The 12147-nt window shown below is 44.4% G+C and overlaps 1 protein-coding gene across 4 annotated transcripts in view; it reads right to left on the bottom strand.

Annotated features, from left to right (window-relative positions):
• The window catches only part of LOC123509370 (inactive rhomboid protein 1-like), a 274097-nt gene that overhangs the window by 131995 nt on the left and 129955 nt on the right, over nt 1–12147 (bottom strand). For 2 of the 4 annotated variants that reach the window (XM_045263633.1, XM_045263636.1), the window contains exon 1: nt 7661–7808. The exons of 1 other annotated variant lie outside the window; for it this stretch is intronic. The gene's annotated coding sequence lies outside the window, so the exon portion shown is untranslated. Of the gene's footprint in view, nt 1–7660; nt 7809–12147 lie in introns of those variants that run through there. One more of the 4 variants, XM_045263635.1, reaches the window with a different exon arrangement.

Here is a 12147-nt window from a genome sequence, read left to right as displayed (position 1 = left end):
TTCAATCCACACATAAGTTTCTGAAGCTGTATAAAATCACCAAATAGTAAGCGGAATGAATATGAAAACATGTCATAGTACTGAAATGGTTTATGGCCAGAGTCTTCACTATTTTAATTCTCACCTAAAATCACCTTTTAGTAACCAGAATATGAAAACGCGTCCTGGTACTGAAGAGATTAACACTAATGCGTAATGAGAGGATGACATGTAGTTTTTGATATCTAACCAAATGTACAATAGTCACAGTGCAGGACACGAACTAGTATTAGTAAATGAGGTGCCAGAACGCCGCCGCCATTGCTACACCTGAAGGAGGGGCAGCAGGAAGACCTCAAAGGCTCTCGCGGTGTGTCCATCCGAAGTTTTCAGTGCCTCGTGTTTGTTTTGTGTGCTTGAAAAGACGCTTGCTACAAAGGGGCGGCCCATAGACAGGTTAATGTTTGTGTACCAGAGTGTGTGTGTGTGTGTGTGTGTGTGTGTGTGTGTGTGTGTGTGTGTGTGTGTGTGTAGCTATGGGTGTGTGTATTCCTCCACCTATCCTTCGTCTCCCAGGCAAAGTAGAATGAATATGTTTGCTGAGAGAGAGAGAGAGAGAGAGAGAGAGAGAGAGAGAGAGAGAGAGAGATATATATATATATATATATATATATATATATATATATATATATATATATATATATATATATATATCACGTGGCATTCCATTTACACATTCCTCTCAATTATCTGTTTCCAATACTCAATTTGGAGATCAGTAATTAAGGACACAGACTGGAGTACACACACACACACACACACACACACACACACACACACACACACACACACACACACACACACACACAGAGCATTCGGCAACACTGCTCTCTCCTCTTGTTCCTCTACTACTCCTCCTCCTCCTCCTCCTCCTCCTCCTCTTCCCTCCAGGTGAAACTCTAACTTTTTTGGACAAATTTCGGAAAAATGAATAATGATGAGCTCACGATTTTCTTACGAGGAGGAGGAGGAGGAAGAGGAAGGAGGAGGAGGAGGAGGAGGAGGAGGAGGAGGAGTGGAAGAGGAGGAGAAGGAGTGGGTGGGGTAAAGAAAGAAGAATGGAGAGATAAAATAAAATGGTTGAGAAAGGATGGGATAGAAAAATGCAGGGAATAAAACTAGGAAGAGAGAGAGAGAGAGAGAGAGAGAGAGAGAGAGAGAGAGAGAGAGAGAGAGAGAGAGAGAGAAAAATTGTCAGTAGTTACCTCTCTCTCTCTCTCTCTGTCTTTTCCAAATCTACCTGCCTTAAAGGTTACCAAGGCACTAAAGAACTCTGGAGGAGGAGGAGGAGGAGGAGGAGGAGGAGGAGGAGGAGGAGAAGAAGTGAGGTGGTTGAAGACGAACAAAAGAAAAAGTAAAAAGAAAGATAATAACAAGATGAAAGAATAAATGTAAAGCAAAAAGAAATGAACCGTACGAAAGAGAATAAGAGAAAAACAACACTAAAATAAAAAGAAGCTTGATACTGAATAACGAAAGAGAAAAATGAACAAAAGAAAACATGGAAGAAGGAAAGAGAAAGAGTACATATCTATTTCTCTCTCTCTCTCTCTCTCTCTCTCTCTCTCTCTCTCTCTCTCTCTCTCTCTCTCTCTCAGTTTATTTTATTTTCTCCTTCGCATCCTGTTTTTCCTTTCTCCTTTTCCTCTTCCTTCATTTTCTCCTCTTCTTCCTCTTCCTCCTCCCTTTCTTCTTACAAGTCGCCCTCCCACACAACTAACTTTCACCTTCTCTCTCTCTCTCTCTCTCTCTCTCTCTCTCTCTCTCTCTCTCTCTCTCTCATTTAATTTACTCAGATTTTTATTTTCTTTTATCTAATTTTCTTTCTTTCATCATCATTTCTCTATCCTTATTACATTTTCCATTTATCAAACATACGAGTACTTTTTTTCCACACACACACACACACACACACACACACACACACACACACACACGGCCCGGTAGCTCAGTGGTTAGAGCGCTGGCTTCACAAGCCAGATGACCGGGGTTCGATTCCCCGGCCGGGTGGAGATATTTGGGTGTGTCTCGTTTCACGTGTAGGTGCTGTTCACCTAGTAGTGAGTAGGTACGGGATGTAAATCGAGGAGTTATGACCTTGTTGTCCCGGTGTGTGGTGTGTGCCTGGTCTCAGACCTATCCCAAGATCGGAAATAATGAGGTCTGAGCTCGTTCCGTAGGGTAACGTCTGGCTGTCTCGTCAGAGACTGCAGCAGATCAAACAGTGAATTACACTAAAAAAAAATCTCTCCAATATTCTCCTTTCCTTCTTTCTCTCTCCACTTTCCTTCTTCATTTTCGCGTTTTTCTTTCCCATTTCTCTCCTTGCTATTCTTCCCTTTTCCGTTCTGTTCTAGCTTTTTTTTCCCCTTTTCTGCTTCACCTCACGAGCTCCAGACATACACACACACACACACACACACACACACAAGGCCAGCCATTTAAAGGGAAACAACCGCCATAGTGGAAAAATTTTAGGCTCTGAGAAGAGAGAAAAGAGGCAAGGGACCATTACAGCGGTCGCCGGAACCATCAGCAAGATCAACAGCAGGATTAGCCTAGCACCGTAGCAGCAAGATCAAGAGCAGGATTAGCCCAGCAACGTAGCAGCAAGATCAGGAGCAGGACTAGGCCAGCTTGTCTGCTTGTCTGCTTGCCGTGTGTGTGTTTTTTGTTCTCTACAGGAGTTGCCGATCCAAAGGCCTGACTCCGAGTGATCCCAAGCCACCTGTAGCATCAAGATCAAGCTCAAGGAGGGGTGGTGATCGGCTGGTGACCATTTAAGGAAGGGAAAAGTGAGTGAGTGTGTGGTGGTGTGGTGTGGTGTGGTGTTGTGGTGGTGATGTTACTACTGGTGCTGCTGCTGTTACTGCTATTACTAATGGTGTTGCTACTATCACTGTTACTAGCGATGGTACAATGAGAGAGAGAGAGAGAGAGAGAGAGAGAGAGAGAGAGAGAGAGAGAGAGAGAGAGAGAGAACGTCAAGATACATAGACGCCCCCCCCACACACACACGTTATGAAATTCCAAGTGAAAAAAGAACAAAAACAAATAAATAAAAAAAGACGGACAGCACGAAACAAAGAAAACTTATAAAAGAAACAAAAGAAACAAACAAATAAAGAATAAAAATATACAACACATGAAAACCATAAAATACTGAGGAGGAGGAGGAGGAGGAGGAGGAGGAGGAGGAGGAGGAGGAGGAGGAGGAGGAGGAGGAGGAAGAAGAAGAAGAGGAAGAAGAAGAAGAATGATGGAGGGAGGGAAGAAATGAGAGAATGAGAAGGAAAAAAAAAAGCAAGAGAGAGAGAGAGAGAGAGAGAGAGAGAGAGAGAGAGAGAGAGAGAGAGAGAGAGAGAGAGAAAGGGGGTAAGGGGAATCACGTGACCACCTCCTGACGACGCTGATACCACGGGGGAAATGGAAAAGAGTCAACCGTCTGACAGATTCCATTTCCCCCTCCCCCGCGGACACCACGGAAGAGGAGGAGGAGGAGGAGGAGGAGGAGGAGGAGGAGGATGGAGGTAAGAGGAGGAGGAAATGGAGGAGGAAAAACGGTGGTGACTGGATAGGGGCGAGAGAGAGAGAGAGAGAGAGAGAGAGAGAGAGAGAGAGAGAGAGAGAGAGAGAGAGAGAGAGGTTGACAGAGCGTTAAAGGTAGGCATGGCAGGGCAACCAAACATGCCTATATGATGCCACGGTGGATGGAAGGAAGGAGGGAAAGAGGGAGGGAGGGAGGAAGGGAGAGAAAAAAGGAGGAAAAAAAGAGGGGAAAAAATGTGATGGAAGAGGGTGATGGAGGGGAGGATAGAGGAGAGAGGAAAGGAAGGAGAGGGGAGGAGGTAAAGGTGAGAAAAAAAAAAGATGGATGGAGAGAGAGGAGGGAAGGAAGAAGGAGAGAGGGAGAGAGAGAGAAAAGTGGAGAGGACAAATGAATAAGATAAAGAAAACCATGAAATAAATGAATGAAAAGCAATAAAATGATAAAATAAATAAAGGAAAGAATCAAACTGTTGAGAGAAATGGGAAGAGAAAAATGGAGCCATGAAAATATAAACAAAACAGGAGAAAGGAAAAATATTGTGAGAGCTGAACGAAAACATGAATGAAAGAGAGAGAGAGAGAGAGAGAGAGAGAGAGAGAGAGAGAGAGAGAGAGAGAGAGAGAGAGAGCAGCAGTATCTGGCAGCTTAACGTCACGGAAAATTTTTACACTCCCGTCAACTTTCCATTTCGCTGTTTTTTTTATTTTTTATTCCTGTGTTGTTTTATTTCCATTACCTTTTGCACCTCGGCCTGCGTTTGTCACACACACACACACACACACACACACACACACACACACACACACACACACACACACACTGCGCTTGACATACCTATTCTTTTAATGCTATTCTATTTTAGCTTCTGTTGTTGTTGTTGCTGTTGTTGTTGGTTAGGTAGTGGTGTTGTAAATAAATCGAGTGGTAAAACAAGATAACACCGACCTCACACACACACACACACACACACACACACACACACACACACACACGAGCAAGGACACATGAACATGATTGAGGACACGCGTGCGCAGAGTGAGAAAATATTCATGTAAGCGCACACACACACACACACACACACACACACACACACACACACACACACACACACACACATGAGTATAATACATCAAAACTCAAATTCTCAACTTATGTAAATATATTTTTTGTTAGCAATAAACTATTACTTACTGACTTACTTACACACACACACACACACACACTTGTCCTACCCTGCCCTTGTGTCACCTGAAGACCAGCGCCACACACCAAACGCAGAACACCAACACAAACCCCACAGCAGACACGCAGACACCCAGTTGTGCATTGAATCCCTCGTGACAAAGATAAACAGGATGCTCCTCGGACACTCCCTCATGACAACTCCCAACACACTCACCCTAAAGCCATGAAAAACTTAAACCACAAGGCACCTCCACGCACCTTATCTCTACCATGTCACGAACGGCGCCCTCACGCACCCACACACCACACACCATGAACACCGGGCCGCGGAATCAGGACAACCTCTTTACCAGCCGTGCGAGGTAATGGACGTGATACAGTGTCCCCTTAACGTTGTAAATTCCTCGTTTTATGTCCTTAAAGAGTAGGACGCTGCCTCTGCTGTGTCCTTGGGCTGAATGAGTGATGGTCGGGGTGAGGGGAAGGTGCAGGGCAGGGAAATGTGGAGTGATGAACGAAGCGGTGAGAGAAGTGGAGCAAGAGAGGTGAAGTGGAGGAAATGAAGGAGTAAGAGTTGTGTACTAGGATTTCTTGGTGGTGGGATGGAGTGTGGTGTTCGAGAGGGATAGGTGAAGTGTAGGAAGTAGGTGAATATGAAGATTGAGAGGGTGAAAAGAGTAAGGAAATGTGAGGGACAGATGATGGAAGGAAGGGTAGAGAAGTGAGGAATGGATGATAGAAAGGAGATACGACATAAAGCAGAAACAAAACAAAGACAGAATATGAGAGGAAGGACGAAATAAAGGAAAAGAAATAAAAATAACAGACATAAAATGGATGGAAACATATAATAAAAGAAGAAAATAAAGAAGAATCAAAGGAAAGATAGATATTATTCAGCAACGCGCCATAAACAAGACAAGACTACAGAGACCAAGACTGTGTGTGTGTGTGTGTGTGTGTGTGTGTGTGTGTGTGTGTGTGTGTGTGTGTGTGTGTGTACGCCCAAGGGATCGCCCTGAGCTGACACTTAGTTCTTGCGTCCACACCTTGTACCAGCAGTGATAACATGACGCCGCGGGACACAGCAAGCTCTGCGCGGCCCGGGGTAAGGCTGGGCGTGCGAGGCTGCAAGAATAGCGCGGCCAGACAGTGAAGAGGAGGCAAGTTTTCCGGGAATTTCCTTTCAGTGAGGTATTTGTGTTTTTCATCCCATTACGAGTTTTAGTGTTTTGCTCAACTTGTTCAAACTTGTAGCACCACTTGGCGGCCTCCTCCTCCTCCTCCTCCTCCTCCTCCTCCTCCTACGCCTGCTCCTCCTACTACTATCACCACCACCGCCGCAGCCTGGGTCTAATTAAGGCAATTCTCGCAGCTTTGAGTGTTTGTGTTGTGAGGCAGGCAACCCCACCGCCTCCTCTCCACCACTCACTCAAGTGACGTGTAGCTGCATAACTTACGGTGCTGTGACGGTGGTGATGAGAATAACAATAGTAGTAGTAGTAGTAGTAGTAGTAATAGTAGTAGTAATAGTAGTATTAGTAATAGTGGTGGTGGTAGTAGTAGTAGTAGTAGTAGTAGTAGTAGTAGGTTTGTTTATGTTTACCTGTCGTATATAAAAAAAAGTTAGAGTTGTGAGAAGCTCTAGAGATTTTTTATTCCCTCCTGTGTGTGTGTGTGTGTGTGTGTGTGTGTGTGTGTGTGTGTGTGTGTGTGTGTGTGTGTGTGTGTGTGTTCAATTATACATTCAGCAAGTCAGACGGAGCAAGACACTTGCTCTGTTTGTATCACTGCTTTCACTGGAACATAAGAACACGAGGCCTTTACAAATGCTGCTTTCTCATTCACTCTCGTCCATCCATCCCTTCTCTTGCTGCTTCTGACCTTCACCTTACTGCTGCCAAACGATCACACACACACACACACACACACACACACACACACACACACACACACACACACACACACACACACACGTCTTCTCACTCATCCTTGCGTCTCATTTCGTTTCCCAGCCTCTAATGGACGTTTGAAGAGTTTTTTAAGAGTCTGCATGTTTCTACAGTTTAACAAAGATTCTTCCCCATGAACAGCAAGTAAACATCCCTCACAGCCTGACTAATCATCCTTGCGGCCTTGAAAACAGTCTTGGTGGGAGAATAAAGCGTTTGAGATGACGCGACTTAATAAACTTGAATTGTTAGGGAGCAGCGTTGTGGGTACTGATAAATGAAGGGCATAACGGAGGATGAGAGGATGAAAGGAGGGATGAGAGGGTGAAAGGAGGCGGTACAGCAGTGAACACCCGCCACCAATCTTCTGGCGAGTCAAACAAAGGGTGAGTAACTGAGCCACCACCACAAAGCACAGTACACCACGTTAGCCAAGATAGTGTGAAAGTAGGTGATTCTGAAATGCTTATGTACTATGGATTTTTTTTTTTTTTTTAGGATTCTTGGGTGAAATAGATTGATTTGCTTTGAGTGTTTCATGAGTTTGTTTGTATAAAGTGGACGTTTTATGTTGCAAGTTTTGTTATGCTTTAAGTCATTTACTTGTTCTTATAGAAAACATTTTGATGGACCGTACCCTTCAAGTTCTTCTGTAATTGTATTATTTGGTTGGGTCAATAAATATCTGTGTGTGTGTGTGTGTGTGTGTGTGTGTGTGTGTGTGTGTGTGTGTGTGTGTGTGTGTGTGTGTGTGTGTGGCTACCCTACGTCCAGCCAACCAGTCCTACACACACAAACACAGTCAAAAGTAAACAAACAAGTTAATAAAGTTACCGCTCACCACCACCACCACCACCACCGCACAAGACAAGCTGCCTCTTCGCCCTCACTCCATGTCTTCCCTCTTACCACCGCCTTGCCGAGAATATCTTACCAGTACTCAGCCTCCTCCTGACGTGGGTGGCTGTAGGGGGCATCCTGGCGTGTGTGGGCCCTGGGAGACATCACGGGAAGGCACTAGACACACACAAAACACCGCGTACAGGAGGCTAACCGCTCACGCCGCCACTGAGGTAATCTACTGACAACACTGCCATCTATCGCCACAAGGGTGAATTACTGTAGATCTTACTCCCATGTTGCTTTCCTTCTCTCTCTCTCTCTCTCTCTCTCTCTCTCTCTCTCTCTCTCTCCTAGCCCACAGCATCCTTACATTTCCTGCTCGTGTTTCTCCGTGCCTGTATAAAACATCTGTTCAATTAATGCCGCGGAAGGAAAGAATTACAAACCTCTTTTTTCCCTTCTTTCTTTCTTTCCGCGTTTCCATCCAGCATAAAAAAATCGACGAGGTAAAGGAATGTAAATGAAAATAAATACACGAAACGAGAGAGAGAGAGAGAGAGAGAGAGAGAGAGAGAGAGAGAGAGAGAGAGAGAGAGAGAGAGAGAGAGAGAGAGAGAGAGAGACGGTAACTGGACTCTGATAACACTCTTGCTACCCATGCATAATAGGAAAGGGCGAGAGAGAGAGAGAGAGAGAGAGAGAGAGAGAGAGAGAGAGAGAAGGCAAAGGAGGGAGGGGAGGTGACGGACGAGAGCGAGAGTCACAATTAGGAGATGAGGGAGGGAGGGAGGGAGGGATGGAGAGCGAGGGAGGAGAGGAGTGAGAGCCGGCGGGGAGGAGAGAGAGAGGAAGCTGATTAGAGCACTCACATGATTGGTGGGTTTTTGTGAGGAATTCAAAACACACACACACACACACACACACACACACACACACACTCTCTCTCTCTCTCTCTCTTAGTGACAGGCGAGGTGTGGTGAGTGATGAGGCAACGAGGCGACACATGGCACTCTGATACTGGCACTGGCACGGGCGATGGTTCAAGTTAATTCCTAAAGGCTTTCTGGCATGAAGTTATTTGACTCTCCTCCCCCTCTCCCTCTCTCCGTGGTTAGAGAGTATACAAGTGCTGAGTGCTGAGTCTTGGTGGCCACAGGAGACACGTGCGTTGGTGAACCCTGTTTTATATAAGGCGGGGGGAGGGGGGAGTGAAAGGAAGACATCTAGGTAAAGAGGAAGTGAGTGGGAAGAGAAGGGGTGAAAGGAAAGCCTTGAGTTTAATCCCTTGAATACTGTGAGACATTTTTACCTTAAGATTTGTGTAAGATTAGCCCATTTTATTGACATTACCAAGGGTCTATGGAGGTCAGGAGATTAATGGCCACGGTCTTCACTACTTGAATCCCCACATGAGTTTCTGAAGCTGTGTAAAGTCACCAAATAATAAGCAGAATGAATATGGAAACGCGTAATGGTGCGCAAAGGGTTAATGCCTATCGACTACACAAGGGTCATTAACGGAGACATGTCAACTTGTGGCCAATCCTTAGCTGGAGATGAAGAAGGAGCACCACCAGTCTCATAAAGAAGGGATGAAAGAAAATGGGAGAAAAGATGCAAAGGAGGGACACCAGCATAGACACGTGATTCGAAGCTTTGGTCTGTGTTGTGAGTGAAGAGTGGATCATAGCGAAGATGTTCAATGTTTAGACCATGGAAGCTGCAGTGTATTTAATAGTTTTGTGTATGTGGCCTATCATACATCACTACTACTACTACTACTACTACTTCTGGACAAGGTAGGACTAGAAAAGGTGTATATAGTGTAGTAATAGAAGTAGTGGAAGTAGTAGAAGTAATAGTAGTAGTAGTAGTAGTAGTAGTAGTAGTAGTAGTAGTAGTAGTAGTAGTAGTAGTAGTAGTAGTAGTAGTAGTAGTATCATTATTATTATTAGTAGTAGTAGTAGTATTATCATTATTATTATTATTATTATCATTATTATTATTACTATTATCATTATCATCATTATTATTAGTAGTAGTAGTACAATAATAATAGAAAACAAGATAAAATAAATAAATAAAGAATAGACTCGTACATCACCCCTGCCAAGCCTCTGTCAGCCTCAAGATATTACAGGCCTGCTCTGCAATCAGCCCCTGCCACTCCCCTGCCAGCCATAAGTCAGCTGGGAGAGGCCACACATAAACACAAACATCACTCCCCTGCAAGGCCTCTCATAACCCTGTAATCATCCCCTGCCAGTCCCTGTAAAACATAAAGATTGGTCCCCTGTTACCCCCCTATCAGACATGTGTGGTAGAGAGATCCCCCTGCCAGCTTCTATATGCTTCCTGTCAATCCCCTACTCCCTTACACAGTTGAATACACACAGGTATTTATAAACGCCTTGCCTTCTCACTGCGACAGTTTTCCAAGGCCACAGAAGCGACTAGCCTGGTTTTCAAGACAGTTTCTCCTTTTGAAAACCTAGAAGTCTTGCCAATCTATCACCAGAACCATAGAAATACTCTTGAAAACACGAGTATCTTCAACTGGAGCCTTTGGAAAGTAGCGATGGTGAAGGAGCAAAGCGTTTCAGAATACTGGACAAAGTAGTATGTTTTTTACCTTTCTCTTTCTCTCTCTCTCTCTCTTTCCCACCTCCGCTCTTATTCTCATTTCAATTCCCTTTTACCTCTCCACTCTATCCACCCTTACGTCCATCTCCCTCTTTTTTATCCATCTTCCATCTATCCACTTTCGTTTCCTGTCTCCGCCTGATGGTCTTTATTCTATTTTCCCTCGCCGTGTTCGCCTCGCTTCACTGTTCCTTTATTCATGTCCCTTGCTTTACTCTTTCCCGGCCCTTTCCTGCCTTCAAAATGTTCCCTCTACTGTTATTAATCTTTGTTTTATTTTCTCTCCTACATCCTCTCCCATTTTCATTATTCCTCTTCTATCTACAAGTTTTCTATTTCTATTTTTGTTCCCTGTCCTCTGTTATCACTGTTCATTTCCTCCCCCTTTTTATCAATCTTCTTCCTTAACACTCTTCGTATTCTTAATTTTTGTTTCTCCTGTTTATCTTACGTTTATCAGCTTTTCCTTTCCTCTCCTGTTTTCTTATCTCCATCTGTTGCCTCTACCCTTCTCTTTATCAGCCTCTACACCCCTCTTCCCCTTCTTTCCCTTCTTCACCTTTTCCCCTTCTCACACTTTCATATCGCACTTTCTTCACCTCTCCCCCATCCGTACGCACACCTACGCGTCGACCCGGAGCAGGAGATTCGGTTAAGAGGAATGATCGCTTATCCGGCGTTACGTCCGGTCCAGAGGAGGATAAAACCTGAATTTTTAGTTCTGTTAATGTAGAGTGATGTAAGACTGTGTGTGTGTGTGTGTGTGTGTGTGTGTGTGTGTGTGTGTGTGTGTGTGTGTGTTAGACGCTTCAGTACAAATAAGTGGTATTCGCTCTTTTAATCTGTAACTTTGCAATTTGTAATCTTTTATGTTCTGGAATTTTTGCATCGCGTTGGAATTACTCTCTGCCTTGCTTCATTAACAAAGTAACTAGAGAGAGAGAGAGAGAGAGAGAGAGAGAGAGAGAGAGAGAGAGAGAGAGAGAGAGAGAGTAACTGGCTGTATACTGTTGTTTGTGATGTGTGTGTGTGTGTGTGTGTGTGTGTGTGTGTGTGTGTGTGTGTGTGTGTGTGTGTGTGTGTGTGTGTGTGTGTGTGTGTGTGTGTGTGTGTGTGTGTGTGTTACTCTTGATGAATACATTGTGTGTTATCTCGCTGGGTGCCCAAGAGTTAATATTACCTGCACTTCAAAGGAAAGCAGCGAGTATTGTGCATAAGAGGATTCGCTGAAGCACTGAAGCACATATACTGTCTGAGTCTACTGTGTGTTATGTTGCCGTGTGTTGCTGTGTGTGTGTTGCTGTTGCTGTTGCTGTTGCTGGTGGTGTTGGTGTTGTTGTTGGTGGTGTATTGCTGTTGGTGCTGTGTTGGTGTTGTTGTTGGGGTACTGTTGGTGTGTTGGTGTTGGTGGTGTTGTTGGTGGTGTATTGCTGTTGATGGTGTGTTGATATTGGTGGTGTGTTGTTGGTGGTGTTGCTGTTGTTGCTTTTGCTGTTGGTGGTGTATTGCAGTGTGTTGGTGTTGGTGTTGTTGTTGGTGGTGGTGTACTGGTGCTGTTGTTGTTTTGTTGCTGGTGTGTTGGTGTTGGTGTTGTTGTTGGTGGTGTGTTGTTGTTGTTGTTGTTGTTGCAGATGTGTTACTGTTGGTGTTGTTGGTGTAATGCTGTTGCTGTTAGTGTTGGTGTTTTCGTCGTTGTTATTGCTTCACTGTCCGCTGCCTTGGCTAACACTGGTGTCACTGGTATTCACATCACACCCTCTCCTCTCGATTTGGGTTTGTACTTAAATTCATTGCTTCTTGTTTAAAATGTGAGCTGTATGTTTTTTTTTACCTTTTATTTTAATCATAAGTGAATTTTTGAAGCAATCTTACATACCAGCGCCATTCAATGTTGCAACGCCAAGCACAACATTTTTCGAGCACTTTACTTTCTTA

The sequence above is a fragment of the Portunus trituberculatus genome, chromosome 27, assembly GCF_017591435.1.
Source record: "Portunus trituberculatus isolate SZX2019 chromosome 27, ASM1759143v1, whole genome shotgun sequence".
NCBI lineage: Eukaryota > Metazoa > Arthropoda > Malacostraca > Decapoda > Portunidae > Portunus > Portunus trituberculatus.
This window is presented reverse-complemented; position numbering and strand designations above follow the sequence as displayed.